We start from the raw sequence: 21,896 nt of genomic DNA, 5'->3' as shown, positions 1-21,896 counted from the left end.
AGAAGCCCTTATAATTTTTATAAGAATATCATCCACATAAACTTTCATATTTCTAACAATCTACTTTTGGAAAACCTTATTCATAAGTCGCTGATAAGTAGCCCCTACATTCTTGAGACCAAAAGACATAACATTATAGCAATAAGTACCTTCAGCAGTTATAAAGCTAACCTTTTCCTGATCGACCTTAGCAAGTGGAATTTGATGATACCCTTGATAAGAATCCAACATACTGATAAATTCACAATCGGACGTAGAATCCACCACTTGATCTATGCGGGGTAGAGGATAATAGTCTTTTGGACAAGCCTTGTTAAGATATCTGAAGTCAATATATACTCGTCATTTGTTGCCCAGCTTAGAAACTAGAACCACATTAGCCAGCCAACTTGGGAATTGTACTTCCCGGATATATCCAGCTTCCAGTAGTTTATCTACTTCCTCTTTGATAATCTTATTCTGATCAGCCTCGAAATCCCTCTTCTTTTGTTTGACCGACCGAGCATCAGGATAAACATAAAGAGCATGCTCTATAACTATTGGCGTGACACCTTTCACTTCTTTAGGTGTCCAAGCGAATACATCACTATTTTTGTCAAACATTTATTAAATCTTCTCGGAGCTTAGGATCTAGGTCGGAAGCGATATGTGTGATAGCTTTCGGTAGACCAGGTTGTATTTGCACTTTTTCCTTTTCTTCGTATATGAGAGTGGGAGACCTTTCATGAATGGCGTTGATATTCATCCTCTGAGCTTTTCGAGCGGCATTAGCTTCCACCCTGACAACCTCCACGTAACACTTACGTGTTGTTACTTGATCTCCTTTGACTTCCCCTACTTGATCATCCACGGGGAATTTTATCTTTTGACAGAAACTAAAAACGACCCAATTGTTGTACCTCATTGCCTGTGAATCCATACAATGGAGTAACCATAGGTTGAAGCTCGCTTGGGTCAATCTGCAGCTGGTCAAAAGCTTATTTTAAAATGGTGTTAACAGAGCTACCAGTATTAATAAAAGTACGTGAAATATTATAATTGACTATAACAACCTTGATTATCAGTGCATCATCATGGGGTACTTTTACCTTCACCAAATCTTTGGGGTCCGAAATTGATCTCTGGCCCGACCGCCTTTTCAACACTACATCCGATGGCATGAATTATTAGTCACCGAGCATGTGACTGTTGGTTGCTACTCGGAAAACCTAGAGGTTCCACTGTACAAAAATTTGTACAAAGGTCTGAACCTTTTCCTAGCTACCATGTGTTCTTTTAAATTAAATTTTGGATCGCCTGCGGAACTTAACACGTTTGATCCAAAACTTAATCTATTTGTTCTTTTAGGTTTTGACTTGGATCTCCTGCGGAACTTAACACGTTCGACCCAAGTCTCCTTAAGTTATTAATTCCATTAAATATTAATTTCCATAAAAGGTTCCCAGTACTGACGTGGCGAGGCACATGGCCTTCTTGGATATGGGAGCAACCACCACCGACTAGACAAAACCTTTAATAGAAAGCTAATATTTAATTTCCTAAAATAACTTTAGGTTAACCAAAAAGAACAATCAAATCACAAGGAAAAGAAAGAAACAAAAGAACACAACTTCGAAAAAACATATTCGAAATACTAGAACGTAAGCCTCTTGTATTTGGTATTATTTCCATAAATAACTAGCATGATGCGGGAATAAAATTTACTAGTTATACCTTGTAGAAAAACCTCTTGATCTTCTACCGTATTCCTCTTCTAACCTCGGACGTTGTGTGGGCAACGATCTTCCGAGATGAGAAACCACCAATCACCTTCTTCTCCTCCTAGCTAGGTTCGGCCAACAAAGAGGAAGCTTCACCAAGGAAGAAAAACAAAATACTAACCAAGCTCCAAGAGATGCTAGCTTTCTCTCCTTCTTCTTCTTCTTCTCCGAGTAGTATCCGGCCACCACAAGAGCTCCAATAGAAGGGTAGGGTTCGGCCACCACAAGAGGAAGAGAAGGAGAGGTAGGCCGGCCACACCAAGGAACAAAAGAGGGAGAGGAATAATAGATGTTGTGTCTTGTGAAGGCACCCTCACCCCTTCTTTTATATTCCTTGGCCTAGGCAAATTAGGAAATTTAATTACAATAAATTTTCCTTAATTTCCTTGACATGATTTAATTGAGAGAAATAAAATAAAATTTTCCCAATTAATTTCAAGTGGCCGGCCATCATTGGATAACAAAAGAGGACAAGTTTTAATCAACAATTAAAACTTCCTAATTTGTTTCCGGAAATTTTAAAAAATAAAATTTCTCTTTAAAATCTCTTCATGGTTGATAAAAGGAAATTTCTATAATTTTAATTTTATCAACATGTGAATAATTTTTAAAGAAAAAATAAAACATCTCTCCAATCTACAAATAAGGAAAGAGATCTAATCTCTTTCTTTAATCTTTTGTAGATCTTTTACAAGAGTGATATTTTAATTTTAATTCTCTTTAAAATATATCTTCCACATAATAATAAAAATTAAAATTAAATTTCTTTTTAAATTTATTTGGCCGGCCCTACTTAGCTTGGGTTCAAGCTAGGGCCGGCCACCCAATCTCATACCTAGGCCGGCCCTAGCTTGATCTCAAGCTAGCTTGGCCGGCCCCTATTGGGTGGGTATAGAAGGTGGGTATAGAACTCTATAAATAAGAGGCTACGATAGGGACCGAGAGGAGGAATTGGTTTTGGTCTCCCGATAAAATTAAGCATTCCGTGTTCGCCCCGAACACACAACTTAATTTTATCAATGATAATTCATTCCACTAGAGAACTATCATTGAACTACCGCACCAATCCCAAATTACATTTTTGGGCTCCTTCTTATTATGAGTGTGTTAGTCTCCCTGTGTTTAAGATATCGAATGTCCACTAATTAAGTGAGTTACTGACGACTCATTTAATTAATGTCTAAGTCCAAGAGTAGTACCACTCAACCTTATCGTCATGTCGGACTAAGTCCACTGCAGGTTTAACATGACAATCCTTATGAGCTCCTCTTGGGGACATTATCAACCTAGTATCTCTAGGACACAGTTTCCTTCTATAATCAACAACACACACTATAAGTGATATCATTTCTCAATTTATCGGGCTTATTGATTCATCGAACTAAATCTCACCCATTGATAAATTAAAGAAATAAATATCAAATATATGTGCTTGTTATTATATTAGGATTAAGAGCACACACTTCCATAATAACCAAGGTCTTTGTTCCTCTATAAAGTCAGTATAAAAGAAACGACCTCAAATGGTCCTACTCAATACACTCTGAGTGTACTAGTGTAATTATATAGTCAAGATAAACTAATACCTAATTACACTACGACCTTCTAATGGTTTGTTCCTTTCCATTCTGGTCGTGAGTTACTGTTTATAATTTATAAGGTACTGATAACATCATCTTCTGTATGTGACACCACATACTATGTTATCTACAATATAAATTAAATGAACAACTACAAACAAATGTAGATAATTAGACCAAATGTGATTCTTTATTCATAATGAATGTTTACAAAGCTTAGGCTTTCAGTATATACTCCAACAGTGACTTCCTCGCCCGATTAGAATCTCCATCAGTGGGCCCTCATGCTATCATGCTAATGTTGCCCCGAGCGACGTTACTGTGATTTTCTTCTTGTCGAGCTAATGATGGCTCTGACTGTGCCTGGCCAGGTGCTTGAGCTTGTACCACAGGAAGAGGTAATACTCTAGCTTGTGACCCACTCAGTTGATATTCAATTTTGAGCGGGCTATCTTGCCGAGGATATCACCGACGATTTGGTATTGGAGAACGCCGATGATATCGAGTGTTGCCTGCTTGTTGATTCTTCAGAGTAAAATAATTCTCCGTATTATGGGTATTAGTCAGATGGTATGTGCACCATCTTTGAGGAAATTGTGGAGGAACTCTCACGTGTTGCACTACTTGAGGCCGTGGCTCGGGATGACGATGGGGCAGGTCTGCTCGGGGTCCTTTAGGAGGTTAAACAGGTCCCCCCGAGCGAGCTACCGCTAGAACCAGTGCAGGGATGTTAACCTCTTTCCTGCGATCCGCTTGAGCTTCTTCCACATTGATAAACTCCGAAGCCCATTCAAATAAGATATTGAAATTGGTAGGAGGATTCCTAACCAAATCCTTGAAGAGATCATTATTATTAAGCCCCTGAGAGAAGGTGCTTACCAGGATCCCTATAGTAGCCGATGGAACATCAATGCCTACTTGATTAAATCTCTTAATGTAAGCTCTGATGGATTCTTTAGGCCCTTGCTTAATAGAAAAAAGAGCCCATAGAGTTTTATGGTACCTTCGATTATTGGAAAAATGATGCAAGAATACCTTGTGGAAATCCTTGAAGCGGCGAATAGAATTTTCTGGCAATCACTTAAATCATCTCTAAGCCGCTCCTCCAAAAGTAGTAAGAAACATACGACATTTAACTCCATCAGTGAACTGTTGGAGAAGCACTGCATGTTCAAACTTGAGAAGATAATCTTCGGGATCGGTTGTTCCCAAATATTCTCCAACATTTAAATTCTGGAAATGCTTTGGCAACGGATCATCCATCACCCGTTGAAAGAATGGAGTAATAATTCTTTCCGAGGAACTATCACTGGCTACCAGCTTCCCCTTTCGCTTCTCCTTCACAGGGGTTTCTTTAAAAGATTCTTGAAGAGCTGCTCTTCGTCCTCCTTATTCAATAGGTGTCCGAAAGTAAGCTTTAGGATGTCAGGTGGGAGAGAGAGGAGCAGAGAACAGATGAACCGGATCTCCTCCTTTGATATCCCTCTCTCGATGATGAGAGGTTACAGACATTGCCGGAGGTGGTATTACCAGTAATGTGCCACCAGTATTCCCTTGTTGCTGTTGTTGTTGTAGTATTTTTTGTACTCTGGCGCTGATGAGCAACTCCAGATCATCTTGCGATATAGTGATGGTATTAGGTTTTCTAGCCTCCTCCATCTTAGTAGCCTCAGATCCAGGTGAATAGTTCCCATATACGGTGCCAAACTTGATCCTGTCTGAGATCTGCAGAGATGAGCGTTGGTTCTAATGAGTGAGGATGACCTCCAATGAAGATGAAATCCGATGATCCGAAGAAACTCCTCCACACTCCTATGCACAGTGAAGCGAGCCAACAAAGCGTTAGTGACCTAAAACCAGGGTGGAGATCCCTGGCTAGGCCCTTCGACATTCAAGTCAGCCCCTCTCAAAGATGGAAGAAGAAGAATAATAACTCAAGTGAAAACAGAGTTTCAATGCTAGAACTTGTGTACCTTACCAACGGAGAGAATCCACCTTTTTATACCAACTCACATGACCTCCGTAGTCATGAGGTGGTCCCCGATTCATTAGAGTTTGTTAATTAGGAGATGAAGTCATTATCTATACTTTGTACAATAATCCTTTAAAAAAAAAATTTTATACCCCAGATGTACCCGTTTTGTCGTTTATGACTTGTATTTATAATAGAGACATGTCATCATAATTGAAGAAGCTTTTAAAAGATATTTCCTATCAAATATTCTACCAAGCATGTCTCGGCCGATCGTTCAAGCCGTTCGTATATACTATTAAGAATACCTCCTGCTGAATATGCCTTGGTCGGTCGTTCAAGCCAGTCGTATTTACTGTTAAGAATATCTCTTGCTGAATATGTCTCAGCCGCTTGTTCAGGCTAGTCGTATATACTGTTAAGAATATCTCTTGCTAAATATGTCTCGACCGGTTGTTCAAGCCGGTCATATATACTGTTTAAGAATATCTCTTGCTGAATATGTCTCGATCAATCATTTATGCCGGTCATATTTACTGTTAACAATGCTTCTTGTTAAATATATCTCGACCGGTCATTTATGTCGGTCATATTTATTGTTAACAATGCTTCCTGTTGAATATATCTTGACGGGTCATTTATGCCAATCATATTTACTGTTAACAATGCTTCCTATTGAATATATCTCGACTGGTCGTTCAAGCCAGTCATATATGTTGTTCAAACTATTTTCCGTTAAACCAGTTTCGGCCAGTCGTTCAAGCCGGTCGTATATGCTGTTAAGAATACCTTCTGTTGATCCTTTCTTTATACTTGGGTGGGCTTTACCCGACCGAGCATATATGAGCACGAGAGCGCTCGCTCGGCCTCCTGTCAGCCGGTAAGATGATGAGAATATTATATAGGGTTAAATGTCTTTATGCTCGGGTGGGCTTTGCCCGGTCAAGAATATATGAGCACGTGAGTGCTCACTCGGCCTACGGTTGGTCGACAATATGCTGAGAATCTTATATGGGACTAAATGCTTTTATGCTCGGGCGAGTTTTGCCCGACCGAGTATATATGAGCGCTTGGCTGCTCGCTCGGCCTATGGTCGACCGGTAATATGTGAAGAGTTTTATATAAGACTAAATGCCTTTATGCTCGGGCGGGCTTTGCCCGACCGAGCATATATGAGCCCGTGGTCGCTCACTTGACCTGCGATCAGCCGATAATATGCGAAGAGTTTTATATAAGGTTAAATGTCTTTATGCTCGGGCGGGCTTTATCCAGCCGAGCATATATAAGCGCGTGGGTGCTCACTCGGCCTGCAATCGGCCGGTAATATGTGGAGAGTTTTATATAAGGCTAAATGCTTTTGTGCTCAGACGAGCTTTGCCCGATCGAGCATATATGAGCGCGTGGGCGCTCACTCGGCCTGCAGTCGACCGGTAAGATATTGAGAATATCACATAAGGCTAAATGCCTTTGTGTTTGGATGGACTTTGCCCGACCGAGCATATATGAGCGCGGGAGCGCTCACTCGGCCTGCGGTCGACCGGTAATATGCTGAGAATCATATATAAGGCTAAATATCTTTATACTCGGGCGAGCTTTATCCAGTCAAGCATATATAAATGTGAAGGCGCTCGCTCGGCCTTTATTCGATTGGCGATATACCTTTCTTATTCTTTTGAACTTAAACCCCTCCTTCACTCGCTCGGCCGAACCATCATAACCCGTATCAGGGGTCATATTGTATGAAATTAGTTTTTGATGTATAGATGTCATATAAATTAATACTAGGAATGCATTATGGTTTAGTATGAGCAGATCCATCAAGAGGAAGTTACTGAGCATATATAAATGTAAAGGCGCTTGCTCGGCCTTTATTCGACCGGCGATATACCTTTCCTATTCTTTTAGACTTAAACCCTTCCTTCACTCGCTCGGCTGAACCATCATAACCCGTATCAAGGGTCATATTATATGAAAAATTAGTTTTTGATGTATAGATTTCATATAAATTAATGCTTGGGATGCATTATGATTTAATATGAGCAGATACATTAAGAGAAAGTTAAAACTAGGACTTTAGGCTAAGGTTCAATTGAACCATTTAGTTAGTTTTAGATTTTATGTCAATTTTGGGATCTATGATAAATATATTTTTTATATATTTTTTCCAAGTAGATATTAGTAAAATAGATATCTCCACAAAATTTGAGAATTTTTGAAGGTCTATGAAATTTTTGGTGTATTTCTGAAGTTATGTTAGAAATGATATTTTTGGCTGAAATAGTCAGTCGACTGATACAGTTAGCAACCGACTGGTAACACTGTTCACGAGCACAGAATGCCTTTGTGAGCTCATTTTGAATAGGGCAGCCGGCTAGGGTTAATGGTAGTCGACTGATATAGTTTGAAAATATTTTTCAGCATTAGAAAATGACCAAAATAGTGGTGAACATGTATGTAATCTTATAGGGGATTAATACATGATATTTATGGTCATTAGAGGTTAAAGAGTCCAATAATTGGGATATTATTGGAGCTCTTTTTGATGTATGGCAAAGGGGGAGAAGTGTTGGGTTTAAGTGGGAAACCTACACATCTTTGCAAGAAAACCTAGCTCAAGGGGGATCTTAGGTGAAGGAAGAGCAATTGCTCACTTGTTGCAAAGGGGGAGAAGTTTAACTTTGCGAGAAATCCTACCTCAAAGGAGAGTTTAGGTGAAGGGGAGCCTAGGGTTAGGTTCCATAACTTATGCATGAGTAGATATGCATGTTTATTTGTATTGTTATTACATTTATGTTTTCCTGACTTAAATGGGTTGCCAAACATCAAAAAGGAGGAGATTGTTGGAGCAACCTGGGTACCCTAGATTTTGATATTTGGATAAAGATTTAAGTTAGATTTATTGTTGTATTTGATATGCATTGTGAGTGTGCAGAATGCAAGTACAACAAGGAGAGTCCAAGTGTGATCTTGGCAGAGGAGGAAAGTATAAGGGTGAGTCTTGGTGGTGTAAGTCCAAGCATGTAGTCTTGGCAACGTAAGTCCAAGCATGACTTGGCAATGGATGAAGTCTTGAAGGTGCGACCTCTTGACAAAGAAAGACCCAACAACAATGACAATGCTGATGGAAGCTCCAGAAGGCAAGGTGTAAAGGATGGGGAGACATTCAAGGGACTCAAGACTGCTAGAGGAGGATGAAATACTAGGTCTAGGTTGTACGAGCAAGGACGAGTGCATAAGAGACTCTACTCAAGGTAAAATTCCAGGTTACTGTAGCATTACTGTAGTGATAATATAACGTTACTGTAGCAGTCGATTGGTGTTTTCATCAGTCGACTGGTAGCCGACCGTTGATTTGTAATTGTCGAATTTCAGTTAGAACCAGTCGATTAGTGGTTGTATCAGTTAACTGGTGGCGGGAAAATAACTTGGTGTTTTCCTCCCGAGCTCTATTAACCGGGCTCTATTTAATAGAGCTTGGGGGTTTTGGGCATTATTGACGAAATTAGTGGTGGTTAACCCTAATTAGAGTCTCCAAGTGCTCAAGTGATCTAGTGGGGTTTTATGCGAGTTGTGGTGAGGTTTCTCCACCCACAAAGAGCTACGCGAGTTAGCCAGAATTTCTCTAGGGAATCATCCACCGACGGATCAGGATCGTCCACTTTACTGACAATCGTGGAATAAGAGTTTTATCTCTAAACCGCGTTAAATCAACGTGTTAGGTTGCTTTCTCTTGTTAGTATTTGTTTTTGTATTCCGTTGTGCGTACTAATGAGTGTAGGAGGCGATGTTTTGTGTGAGACACTATTCACCCCCTCTACTGGATGTCAAGGTCCCAACAAAGTAGAGGCACGAAGGCGCCTTAAGCAGTGATGCGAAGGCTCCTTCAGTCCGCTTGAAGGTGTCATCCAACGTGTCAGAGATGTTAGTGACCGTTGCACTGAGGATAAAACTTTATCCACACTGGAGGCGTCCTGAATCCCTTTAAAGGCACCTCTGAGCCACGTCAGTCAACAGTAACATCATCCTAGGAGGATATAAAAAGCCCCTTAGAGGTAGGAATTCAACAACAACTACGACATGTATTCAATTCCTAGTTAATTTCTGAGCTATCAAAGATTGTAAGAGACTTCTCCACCTTCAGGGGTGTAATTGAGACGAGCTGAGCTGAACTCTTGAAAGTTTGAGTTTGGCTCATTTATAATTGAGCCGAGCTCAAGTTTTATTTAACGAATATATTCATGGCTCACGGGCTTATTCGAGCTTTTATCGAACTTAAACGAGCTTAATAAATATAAATTATAAATTTAAATATTCATTATAAATTAAATTATATATTTAGAGAAAATTATAATATTCTTATTAAAATTTATAATTTTATTATAATAATAAATTTAATATATTTGTCTGTATGTTTCATAAGTAGAGTGTAAAGTCTATAAATTCAATATCAAAATTATTATTTTTTATTTAAAAGTTGATTTATGAGCTTAATGAACATGTTCACGAGCTAACGAGCCGAATATTGTGAAGCTTGAGCTTGGTTTGTTTATCTTAACGAGCCTCATTAAACCAGCTCAAACGAGCTTTTATCGAATCGAGTTTCTAATAGTTCATGACCGGCTTGGTTTATTTACACCCCTATCCACCTTCAACAAAGGATATTTTCAAAACTTTTCACTTGAATTGGATTAACAACCACCTAAATTATAACCAAGTTAAATTCTTTAGCCTTCTTACTTTTATTTATTGCTTTTATATTAATTATTTGTGCTTAATTAATTGTGCATCCTTGCTAAAGAAAAAGCAAGAGATATTTTTCTAACTCTAATTTCAGGGCTATTCACTCCCTTTAGTCGTCCTTACTTAGACATTCACTAGGTACCTAGAGTTATCCCCCTCTAGGGTTTTCCTCTTTACCTAGTGTTACCTCCCCCTAGGATTTTCCTCTTACCAAGCATCAGGTCACCTTGATCTACTTAGACTTGCTAGTCACTGAGTATACTACTCACCACTTGCAATCACTCGATAGATTACTCATCACTTGCCACTCACCACTACATAGTTACATAAATTTATTCTGTCCCTATATAGTGACAGAATGCAAATTTCATTAGTAAAATCGTCTCTGACACAATATCTTCCGACTACTATATTTTCATCGTAATTCCATCGCTAAACTAATATAGTGGCAGAATTACGATGAAAATTTTGGTTAGTAATAAGGGTTTTTTTTATAGTATGCACGTCACGTAATGTTATGATCCATGTAGTGAATTATGGACTACATATTGGAGTAAAGGTGATAACATTCATTCTAGGTGGTCTAGTGTCGTTGGCTCCCTGACTAGATATTGGCAGGTAAATCATGGGGGGTATTTTTCTAACACAATGACCCTTTGCATAAGAGAGATCAAACACCTAATGAGACATTTTGCACTTGCTGAGAATTGATCTCAAGACTTATTATATTGGAACAATCACTCATGCATGCAGGTACCAACTATTCCAACCTGACGTTGGATAAGCTAGCAATTATCCTGCGGGCTAACGAGAGGGGAGATCAAATGTACAAGAAAAGTAAAACTTTATTAATAAAAGAGGGATTAATTCTCATGTAACTATATATGTGTTTATATAGAATCTAGACCCTATAATCAAGAAAGAAAGAAATCCTAATATATGACTTTCAATTCAAATCTGGTAGAAAAAAAGAGATCTTTCCATAAAAAGAAATTTCTTGGAAGAAATTGAAATTGACAAATAGGAAGCTGGTATAAATAAAATATGACCCATAAATATAAAAAATACTAAAATTACTATAAATAACATAAAAATATAAATTACTAAAAATATTAATAAAATCAGAAGCTTGGTTAGGAGCCTAAAACGTTAAATTTGTGTCTGAAAGTTGACAATTACAGATTCCTATATAATAAATATAGATTTTTATAAAATTTGACAAAATCTAATTCCGAATCTCGACCAAAAAAAATTATACTCCTAATTTATTTATTTATTTTTTTCGATCCTGCATCACACCCCGTGTAGGTAAATTATGAATTATACATAGATGCTGCCTAACCTAGTCAAGAATTAATGGACTTTGCCTTTCCAATTAATGTACGTTACGGGTTTGTATTTTACATAGCTATCCATACTGGGACCGTTTAAGTTCCGCCGACGGCTACGGCAATACATATCAGCACACGCTTCCAACGGCAGTAGTATCTACGTTCACACTTGCAATGATTCCAAAATGAAACCCTAGTCCAAATGAAAAAAAACATTAACAACAAAAATGATCAAAATTAACCACACTCACACTACTTTTCTTGCGGATCAACGCAGGGGGTCCTATCTTGGACTATAACCCAATCCAGAGAGCATTCCCCACAAAGTGAGAGCCATATATATTATAGTAATACATACGTTCACACTTGCATTCTAAGATTTGTGGAGGAATTATTATTGTTATTTGTAATATCTGAAACTAAAAATCTGTATTTTTTTTCTTTCTATTATTCTTTGTGCAGAAGCTTGTAAAATATGTACATCAAGTTCACTTTTGTTATGAAAAATTTGATCTGCCTCTTTCAGGTTTTATTAGGCAATATTCCTAAGATCATTAGGTCTGTTTGGCCTGAAAAGTCATTTCCTATTAAAGCTATAATATTGTAGTAATTAATTATGTCGTAATTGCTCCAACAGCAGAATCAGATAGGATAGTCTTGATATGACTTGAAAAACCATGATACTTAAGTTTATTTTATTTTATTTTTATTTTTTTTGAAAGGAACCTTCAAATATGGTCCGTAAATTATAATTAAAAGATGATCCATTACATAAGGACTCTTGATTTGAATAGATCCTACTTTAAAATAGATAAAGTCGAGTCAAATTAAAAATCTAAAAAAATAGATTATCTTCTAATCCACAAGAGGATTCCTAGGGTCAAAAATGGCTAGTCGATGTCTGCACATGCTTCGTGGCGGTTGTCTACTTTAATATATAATTCCATTAAATAGAAAAGAATGAGAGAGAGATTTTTATTTCAGTATTATTATAATACCTAACTATCCTACCAAATAGTTGTTAGAATAATATGAAAATTTGATTCTATTTGCATTGAAAAAGTTTTTAAATTTTCAAAAATAATATAATGCAAAATTGAAATTATTTTAAATAGATAAAACTGAGTTTAAAAATTCTGCAAAATAAAATGAAGTGTTTTGCTTCTATTTGATTGGATGGATTTTAGGAAAGTCAAAAAGTATTTCGAAGGATTTATTGACGCGGTAACATGAGGGAAGCTTCTAGAATGATTTCCATCTGAAAGGTCGAGAATTCTTTGACTAACGAACCGCGCTAGGGCTACCATTTTCCAACCGCACCAATCGCGACGACTCTACGACACTCTCCTTCCCTCTCCGCAACAAGCATCAAAAGGAGGCCATTTCGATTGCTAATTGTAGTATTTCGAGTCTCCTCCTGATTAATTCAGATATGCAATTCATGCCGTCGCAGCATGCAGGTGCTGGAGAGGTGCCTTAATCTGGAGAGCTCTGATGGATGTTACTGTGCCGATAGCATAATTATCATCTAGCTAGCTGACTTACCCCCGGTGATCCTCTTGGGAGTGATTGGAGGGATATTAATATTGGGAAGTCTATACGTCTTTCTTATGCTAAGGGCCTTCAAATATTCAGCCTAATCAATCAGTACGCAATACTTTCTCGTCTCCCTCTTCTTTTCGAATGTTTAGGATGGAAGTTTTGCATCGGTTATTTACTTGCATGTGTTCTTGAAATCTTTTGCTTTACCAGGAAAGGGCCAGCCTATAAATTGCTTCTTGCAGCTACTGTATCGATATTTGTATCGTGTTGTCTGTTCGGGTTAATTACCGTGGTTAATTTTGTACGCCTTCCGAAAAGGATGATTGTCCCATTATAGGCCGCTTATAATAACTTCCAGTCCCCTCCGAATTAGTACAACGATCTAGCCCGCTTGTTCTTCAACACCAAGGATTATACGATTAGAAAAACTTTTCACTACAAAAAAAGTCGCGAATAATGACTGACTATTCCGTCGGTATTCCGTCAGTAAATATGTTTTCCGACGGAATACCGACGGAGTTTTATCTATCGGAAAGAATTGGGTCGGTGGTCAATTTACCGACGAAAACTATATTCAGTCGGAAATTACCGACGGAATTATAAAATCCGTCGGTAAATATTACCGACAGAAAAGGTTTCCGTCGGAGAAAGGCCAACGGCGGATAACGGAGTTTACCGACGGATTATTATTCCGTCAGCAATCACCGACGGAATTAATAATTCCGTCGGTATATTGCCAACGGAATATTAAATTCCGTCGGTAATCACCGACGGAATAATTCTGTCGGTGATGTATCGTAAATGGCTATTGAAAATTCGATAGTTTCCGACGGAATAGTAATTTCCGTCGGTGATTGCCGACGGAATATTAAATTCCGTCGGCAATATTCCGACGGAATTATTAATTCCGTCGGTGATTGTATCATAAATATCTATTGCGATTCGATAGATTGCCGACGGAATGAATATTTCCGTCGGTGATTGCCGACGGAAATTAAATTCCGTCGGTAATATCCAGTAAGTTTTGAAATATCTGCTCTGCATTTCCCAATTTTTATACATACAAATTTTATACAATAAAAACCATCACAAACGATGGTAACACAAACTCAAATCATATATAATAACAATCCATACAATACACAACCAACACAACATACAATATGCTCACAAACAAATAATAAAACTGTCTAAAAAACAATACAGAACATAGTAACAAGTGCCCATATCTCCAAAATTCCAAATATCCAAAACATACTGACAATCAAAAATATCCAAAAGTACTAATAAGTTAACATCAAATACAAAATATCCAAACTTACAATGATACATCACCTACACATATATCCAAATATAATCCTGTAAAAGTCAAATATAAAAGATTATAATCAGACTGAATCGATATAAATGTAATATATACCTCAAGAATTGTAATATATAAGTAATTTTGCATGTAATAAAATACCTGGATTATATTATAGATATCCAATGATAGTACGGTGGTGATTGTATCAATACGGACTCCTGCAAAATGTAATACAATTTAAGATAAATATCTAAATTTGTTAAGAATCTAAAACCTAATAAGAATATGAAATTGTTATGACTACTCTATCTTATAAGAGATAAGGAAACAATTAATCATATTCAAGCAGTAGTGGAAAGCAAGATGTATGCAACATACTCATGGTAGTGTCAGATTTATTTTCAGCATGCATTTGGTATTTGAAATTTGAAAATACACAAGACATAGCAAAAACTTGAAAGTATGTATCTTGATACAATAGTGCTATCATTAATGAGTAATAATAGCTTTGTTAGCAACTACTATATATACCATAAAGCAATTGAATAAGCTTACTATAAGTTTTAATAGTTGTGTTATAATAAGAGCAATTTAACTTTACAGATATTTTAGTCAGAGGTGATGGGATTTTCAAATCCTTCCTTTACATCAATATACAAAACTGAAAGTGATATAAATTAAACTCATGCCTTAACTAAAAATGAAACTTAAGTTGTACACTGCACATTAGTGGAACATGAGAAGAAAAATTAAAAATACAATAAATAAACATTAGAATAAGACAAATGACAGAAAAAATACTATGATTTAAAAATATAAACAATTAATCCAAATGGTTATTAAATGGTTATGAGAAATTTTATGATGGGGAAAATAAACCATATGTTCGGTTCACAATCAAACAACACTAATATTGAATTAATAACAACTAGAATGATTGCACTAAGAAAAAAATTTAGTTGTAATTGATTGAATACCTCAGGAAAATCTAATCATCAGCAGGGTCTAATGGGTCTCGAGTCTCCTGTGACTCAATATCATGCTCTGACTGGGGATCCTGTGACTGGGGCGGCTGTGATCGGTCCCATCTAGCAATGACTGCTCGCATCTGGGACAATGTCTGCTCCTGAGCAGCCCATCTCTCCTCCCACCTCTGATCCATGGTAGTCATCTGAGTCTTCAATTCTTTATTTTCTTTTCTTAATGACTCCACCTCAGAAGAAGAAGAAGAAGAGGAACTGGCACGACCCCTAGGAGTCCTCAAGCGATCAAATACCACCTTGGCCTGGGAGCCAAGACCGTAGAGGGAGGAGTTCTTTGTCCTTCCACCCACAACATCATAATAAATTTCATTTATTTGTTTGGTGGATAGATCCTGTGACTCCCCTCCCTCTACTGGTGGCTGAGATGCCTGAGCAACCCTACTTGTCATTTCCTCCTGTATAGGAAAAAAATATACAATTTATATATTGTACACAATTACTAGAGTTATTTAATAATGAATAACGATTAATTATAATAAAGTTAAAAATTCAAACCCCAATGTTCTTCGATCGAAGATCTACGTATGTGCCATCCTTTCTCTTGTGAGTCTTAAGAAAGACCTCCAGGCAAGTGGGTTGTCTTTCTAAAGAACGCTCCTGCATGCACAAATAAGTTGGTTCACAAATATACAAGCTTGTTAATAAATAAAAATATAATTTACAAAATACTAAATTCAATTCACCAGATCCATGGCGTGCTCAACAATAGATCGAGGTCCTGATGTATGGCGAGCAGATCCGGTACTCGGGCCACATGGCTCTGTATTCCTATTTTCTCGAGCTTTTAGAGCCTTTGACTGCCATCTTTCTACAGATCAAGTGGTCGTCCATGCACTTCAAATCTCCTCGGATACATAAGCTGGTCTAGTGTCATCCTTTCTCATATAATATAAAAGGTCCTTGTATAACTTGGCACAGTAAATATTCCAAGTCCCTATAAATTTTCCCTCCTGTCCTTCCTCCCATGTATATTTTTTCTGCAAATAGAAGTTAAAAATTTAGTATATTAAAGATTAAATATATTGTACATATTCAACTTACTTACCAGAAATTCATTAAAATAAAAATCTTTAGTCGCATTATCTACATGTCTCCATGTAGTACCAGCAATGCAGACCCTTTCTTTAAATTTTTTTGTAATATATGTGGATACTCGATGGCTGTCAGGAGTAAATCTGCATATAAAAATTTTAAAACATAAGCTATATGTTTAAAAAAAGAAAATGAATTAATAATAATTAAAAAAATACTTATGTCTCTCCAACAACCCTAAGAACTGTAGATCCACGAAGTGGTGGTGCTGGATGATCTGCCATGAGTATCTACAAAATAGCATACAATAAAGTGAACAAACATGGTAATCAGACAATAAAACATGATTGAATCATAACTTACTTAAAGATCAATAATGCTAAAATTTAATCAATGTCAGTCTCTGGAAATAGTTCTACTCAACATCAACAGTTTGTAAGTCATCGTCGCTAGACTCTGTTATGTGAGCAAAATCCTCACTGCTAGATGTCTCTACATCATCTAGCTCCTCGTCACTGGCATTAACATCTACAAGTAATTGTGATGTAGAAGGGAGTTGTGAATCAACTGAATGTCTCTCTACTTCATCATTCTGAAATGTATCATGGTTTTGAGCAGTAATGGTGTTCGACATTTCTATGATCGAACGAGGCTTCATTCGACAAAAAGACAACCATTCACTAGCTCTTCTTCTCTTCGTAGGATATTCAAGATAAAAAACTTGACCCGCTTGTATTGCAAAAATGAAAGGTTCAAACTTATTGAACCTTCTATTTGCATTAACCTCAACTAAATTATAATTTGGATGTATTCTGGTACCTGTTCTTGGGATCGGATCATACCATGAACATTTGAATAACACACACCTTTTTATAGGTAATGCTGGATATTCAATCTCTATAATTTCCTCAAGTCTACCATAGTAATCAAACTCAGTGTTATTTGTGTCGATAGATCCCTTTACACAAACACCAGAATTATAAGTTAATCTCCGTGAATCTCGTTGTGTCACATGGAATTTTAGACTATTAACATAGTAACCAGAGTAGACCATTATTTGGCAAAGGGGTCCTGATGCAAGATTCAATATTCTATCATCTTGCACATTTAATATTCTGTTGTCTTTCACCTATCAAAAGATGTATGATATAAATTAGCTAGGATCGATCTTAATTTTATGAAGAATTATGAAAATTTCTCTAACTTACATAAATTTGAAACCATAATGCAAATTCAGTCTCTAACTTGTCAGCAACTTGACTTGCACTCATTAATGGATTTTGTAGATATAATTGTTGTTCATACAAGCTGTGAACAACAATGGTTAATTTGAGGCATTTCGGATATTAAGAAAACAAATATAGCAAGATTAAAGTTTGAGTGGGTAAGTTAACTTACTTGATGTATGGTTTGACTTCATCACAATTTAAGAGTATGTATGTTCTTGCAGCATGATATTCTTGTTGAGTTAACCATCTAGAAACAGATGCACCCATTGGTTTACCAGCAAATTTGAAAATAGAAAGCATCGATGGGTCTATATTCCGAGTATCATCGGAATTTCTAGGACATTTGTTCCTTCTGGTTTTAACATGATCAACAAAATAATAGGAGCAGAAGGAAGATGCTTCCTCAACCAGATAAGCATTACTTATTGACCCTTCAACTTTTGCTTTATTACGGACATTATTCTTTAATTTTCTCAAAAACCGTTCAAATGGATACATCCATCTGTATTGAACAGGACCTGCTATTCGTGCCTCATATGGTAAATGTACTGGCAGATGTTCCATTGAATAAAAAAAACTAGGTGGGAATATGCGCTCCAGCTTACAAAGTATGAGAGGAATTTCTGTTTCTAGCCTAAGCATATCAGTCATCATAATACACCTCGCTGTCAAATCTCTGAAAAATAGACTTAACTCCGTAAGTTCTTGCCAAACATTATTGGGAAGTAAATCATGAAAAGCTATTGGAATAAGTCTTTGCATGAACACGTGGCAGTCATGACTCTTCATTCCAAACATTTTTAACTTGTTCATATCAACACATCGAGCCATATTCGAAGCATATCCATCTGGAAATTTAATTTCTTTTAACCAACTACATAAAGCTTGTTTACTATCTTTGTCCAATGTATAACACGCTTTGGGAAACTTATTGGTTGTTTCATTCTGATGTAACTCTGGTCTGTTGACTAGTTCTTTTAATTCCTCACGTGATTTTGCAGTGTCCTTAGTTCTTCCAGGTACATTCATCACAGTGTTGAAGATATTATCAAAGAAATTTTTCTCAACATGCATCACATCTATATTGTGTCGAATGAGTAGATACTTCCAATAAGGCAACTCCCAGAATATGCTCCTTTTTTTCCAACCACACTTGCACATCCTAACAAGATATTTATTTATCTCATCAGAATTAGGCTGAGATACTGGGAGAAATCCATAACTATCTATTTGTTCAATGATTTCTTCACCTGAAGCATGGACTGCTGGAGGAGGTTTTCTGACTACAACATTCTTTAGAAAATTTTTCTTATTTCGCCTAAAAGGGTGATCCAGTGGTAGAAATTTACGATGATTATCAAACTAAGATACCTTCCCACTGCAAGGTAATGAAAATGCATCGGACTCTGTCATGCAATGTGGGCATGCTAATTTACCCCCCGTGCTCCATCCCGACAACATTGAGTATGCTGGAAAATCACTGATCGTCCATAATAAGGCAGCATGCAATGTAAAATTAGTTTTACTTGCAATATCATAAGTCACCGACCCTACATTCCATAATTCATTCAGCTCAGCAATTAGAGGTTGCATAAAAATATCTATCTTATCTTTTGGATTAGCTGGACCCAGAATAAGCACGGTAAGGAACATAAATTCATCTTTCATGCACATCCATGGCAGTAAGTTGTACGGTGTTAATATAACTGACCAAGATGAATATTGTTGTCCCGACTGGCCAAATGGTTGAAATCCATCTGCAGAAAGTCCCAATCTCACATTACGTGGTTCCATTGCAAAAGAGGGAAACACAGTATCAAGATGTTTCCATGCAGGAGAATCACAGGGATGACACATTATACCTCCATCGTGCTCATGCTCATGCTCATGATGCCACAACATGTGGCCAGCTGTAGCTGCAGATGCATACAAGCGTTGCAGTCTAGCAGTTAATGGAAAATAATACATCACTTTCCAAGCAATATTTTTCTTTTTCTTCCCTGGTATGCGAGTACGATGCTTAAAACACGGGTGAGTACATATTTTACATTCATTCAAATCACTATCTTCATTCCAAAATATCATGCAGTTGTTTATACAACAATCAATCTTCTGTACAGGCAAACCTGAACCTTTGATCAATTTCTTTGTATTATAGAAGCTATCAGTCATTATGTTATCAGCAAGGAGCAACTCTGACATCAATTGACAAATGTCATCGTAACACCTTTCTGAGAAATGATGTTCTGCTTTCATATTCAATAACCTTGCAGTAGCTGATAGTTGAGAATGACCAGAAGGAATACCTTCCCACACTTCTCTTTCACTAGCCTGTAACATTTCATATAGTTGCTGATATTCAGGGGTTGGTATTTCATCTATATTTGAATAATCAACTGCATTCATCGCATCTTGAACCATTGATTGCATTAAAATATCAATATTATTTGATGTTTCAGGAGCGGTAACAGTAGTCCCAGAAGATGAACCAGCAGAAGGCCCAATTGGTTCATATAAATAAGCCTCTCCGTGACAGTACCAATTGTAGTAATTTGGCACAAAACCATTTCTACATATGTGCATTTTTACAGTATCCTCATCACGAAATGCTCTATTTTGACATTTTTTATGATTGCAGGTGCACCGTAACTCAGCACCATTCATACATTCTGGATGACTTTTAGCAAAGGTCACAAACTGGTCAACTTCAGCAATAAAATCCTCTCTAATAAAACCATTATCTAATCGATTGTACATCCAAGCTTTGTTCATATACATTGTTATAACCTAAAGAGAATATAATTTGAAACATTATTAAACTTATATCACTTGAAATAATTTTAAATGCGCACAATTTCATCTCACAATCATCGTATCATATTACAATAAATCTCCTCTACACTAAAGCAAATAAATGAAACTAATATATCTCCGAAATGCAAACTGTAAAGTAATGCCCGTTTCGTTCAAAACCAATAGGAAGGGACTTCTTATTGTTGTTGAACAACTAACATATCATATATCCGAATTCAAAGTGAAAGTTTAAGCAACAATTTCTTTCCAAGCATTAGAATTTTATACAACTAAAGAAAGAAATAAGGGCAGGTTACAATAAAACACTAGAACCAAGGAAGAGAGCTAGTGATCCAGTGATCCATTACATAAGTAGAATCAAATGATATATCGTAGTGCAGCTGAAGATTTGCTACAAGACAACTTTTTCTAATTATAACATTAAAAGAGAATACAAGCTTTTGTGTACATATCAAGTTTGCATCAATTTCACTTGGTTTGTTCAATAGCAGGATAATTTAGATATGGAGGAGAATGAACAAAGTGCTTAGCAGTTAACACTAACTTTATCAACTTCACATGGCTGGCCGCGATTAGGCAGCGATCAGGTGCCTGCGACCGCTGGGATGCCGCAAACAAGGGAAGCTGGGCTGCCACGAGGACCTGCCTGCGGTGGGTGGCCTGCCGCGAGGACCTGCCTGCGGTGGGTGGCCTGCCGCGAGCTGCCCGCGCCGGCCGCCGCGAGCTGCCCGCGCCGGCCAGCTGGCCGCGAGCAAGCCGCGGCGGCCAGCTGGCCGCGATCAGGCCGCGCCGGCCACCTGGCCGCGACCCGCGATCAGGCCACGCTGGCCCCGAGCCGGTCGCGGCGGCCGCCGGCTGTGTGAAAACGAAGAAAGAGAGGGGCACAGAGCATACCTGACTGCTGGTTGCAGATGCCGGTGAACGGGAGGAGAGGACGCACTGGGAAATCGCCGAGTCGTGGACGGAAATCGCCTAGAGAGGAGGAGGAAGCAGATCGCGCGAAGAGGGAAGCAGCCGATTTGGTGCCCTAATACTGAAATACTGACGGAATTATAATTCCGTTGGTAAGTAGTAAAGCTTATCGGTATAAAATTTTAACGGGTTTAAAATTAGCGGGTGCGGGCGAAAACTCACCGACGGAAATATAATTCAGTCGGTGTCTCCCGACTGAATCCTAGGTCCGTCGGTAATTCACGAAGACCGCTAACCCGGATCTTCCAGATCCGTTGCCTATCGTTCGTATTCCCGACTGAATTAAATTCTGTCGGTAATTTTCGACTGATTATTTATATCAGTCGGTAATTACCGACGGAATATAAATTCCGTCGCTACTCCCATCGTTAATTACAGGTATTTTTGTAGTGTTTCAACAGCGGTACGAATGATGTTTTCCATAAGTCATCCATCTGATAGTGTCTGAAATAGGAAAAAATGGTAAGTTGGTTAGGTGGTGTCGATGTTGATTGTGATAAGATTTTGAGCGATCCTGCGTATCAAAAAGGATAGTAGAGGAAATAAAATATCAGCAACCGGGCTAAGGAGGGGTG

This window comes from Zingiber officinale, chromosome 11A (assembly GCF_018446385.1).
Source record: "Zingiber officinale cultivar Zhangliang chromosome 11A, Zo_v1.1, whole genome shotgun sequence".
In the NCBI taxonomy this organism is placed as follows: domain Eukaryota; kingdom Viridiplantae; phylum Streptophyta; class Magnoliopsida; order Zingiberales; family Zingiberaceae; genus Zingiber; species Zingiber officinale.
The sequence above is the reverse complement of the archived record's forward strand: the minus strand, read 5'-3'. Positions refer to the sequence as shown.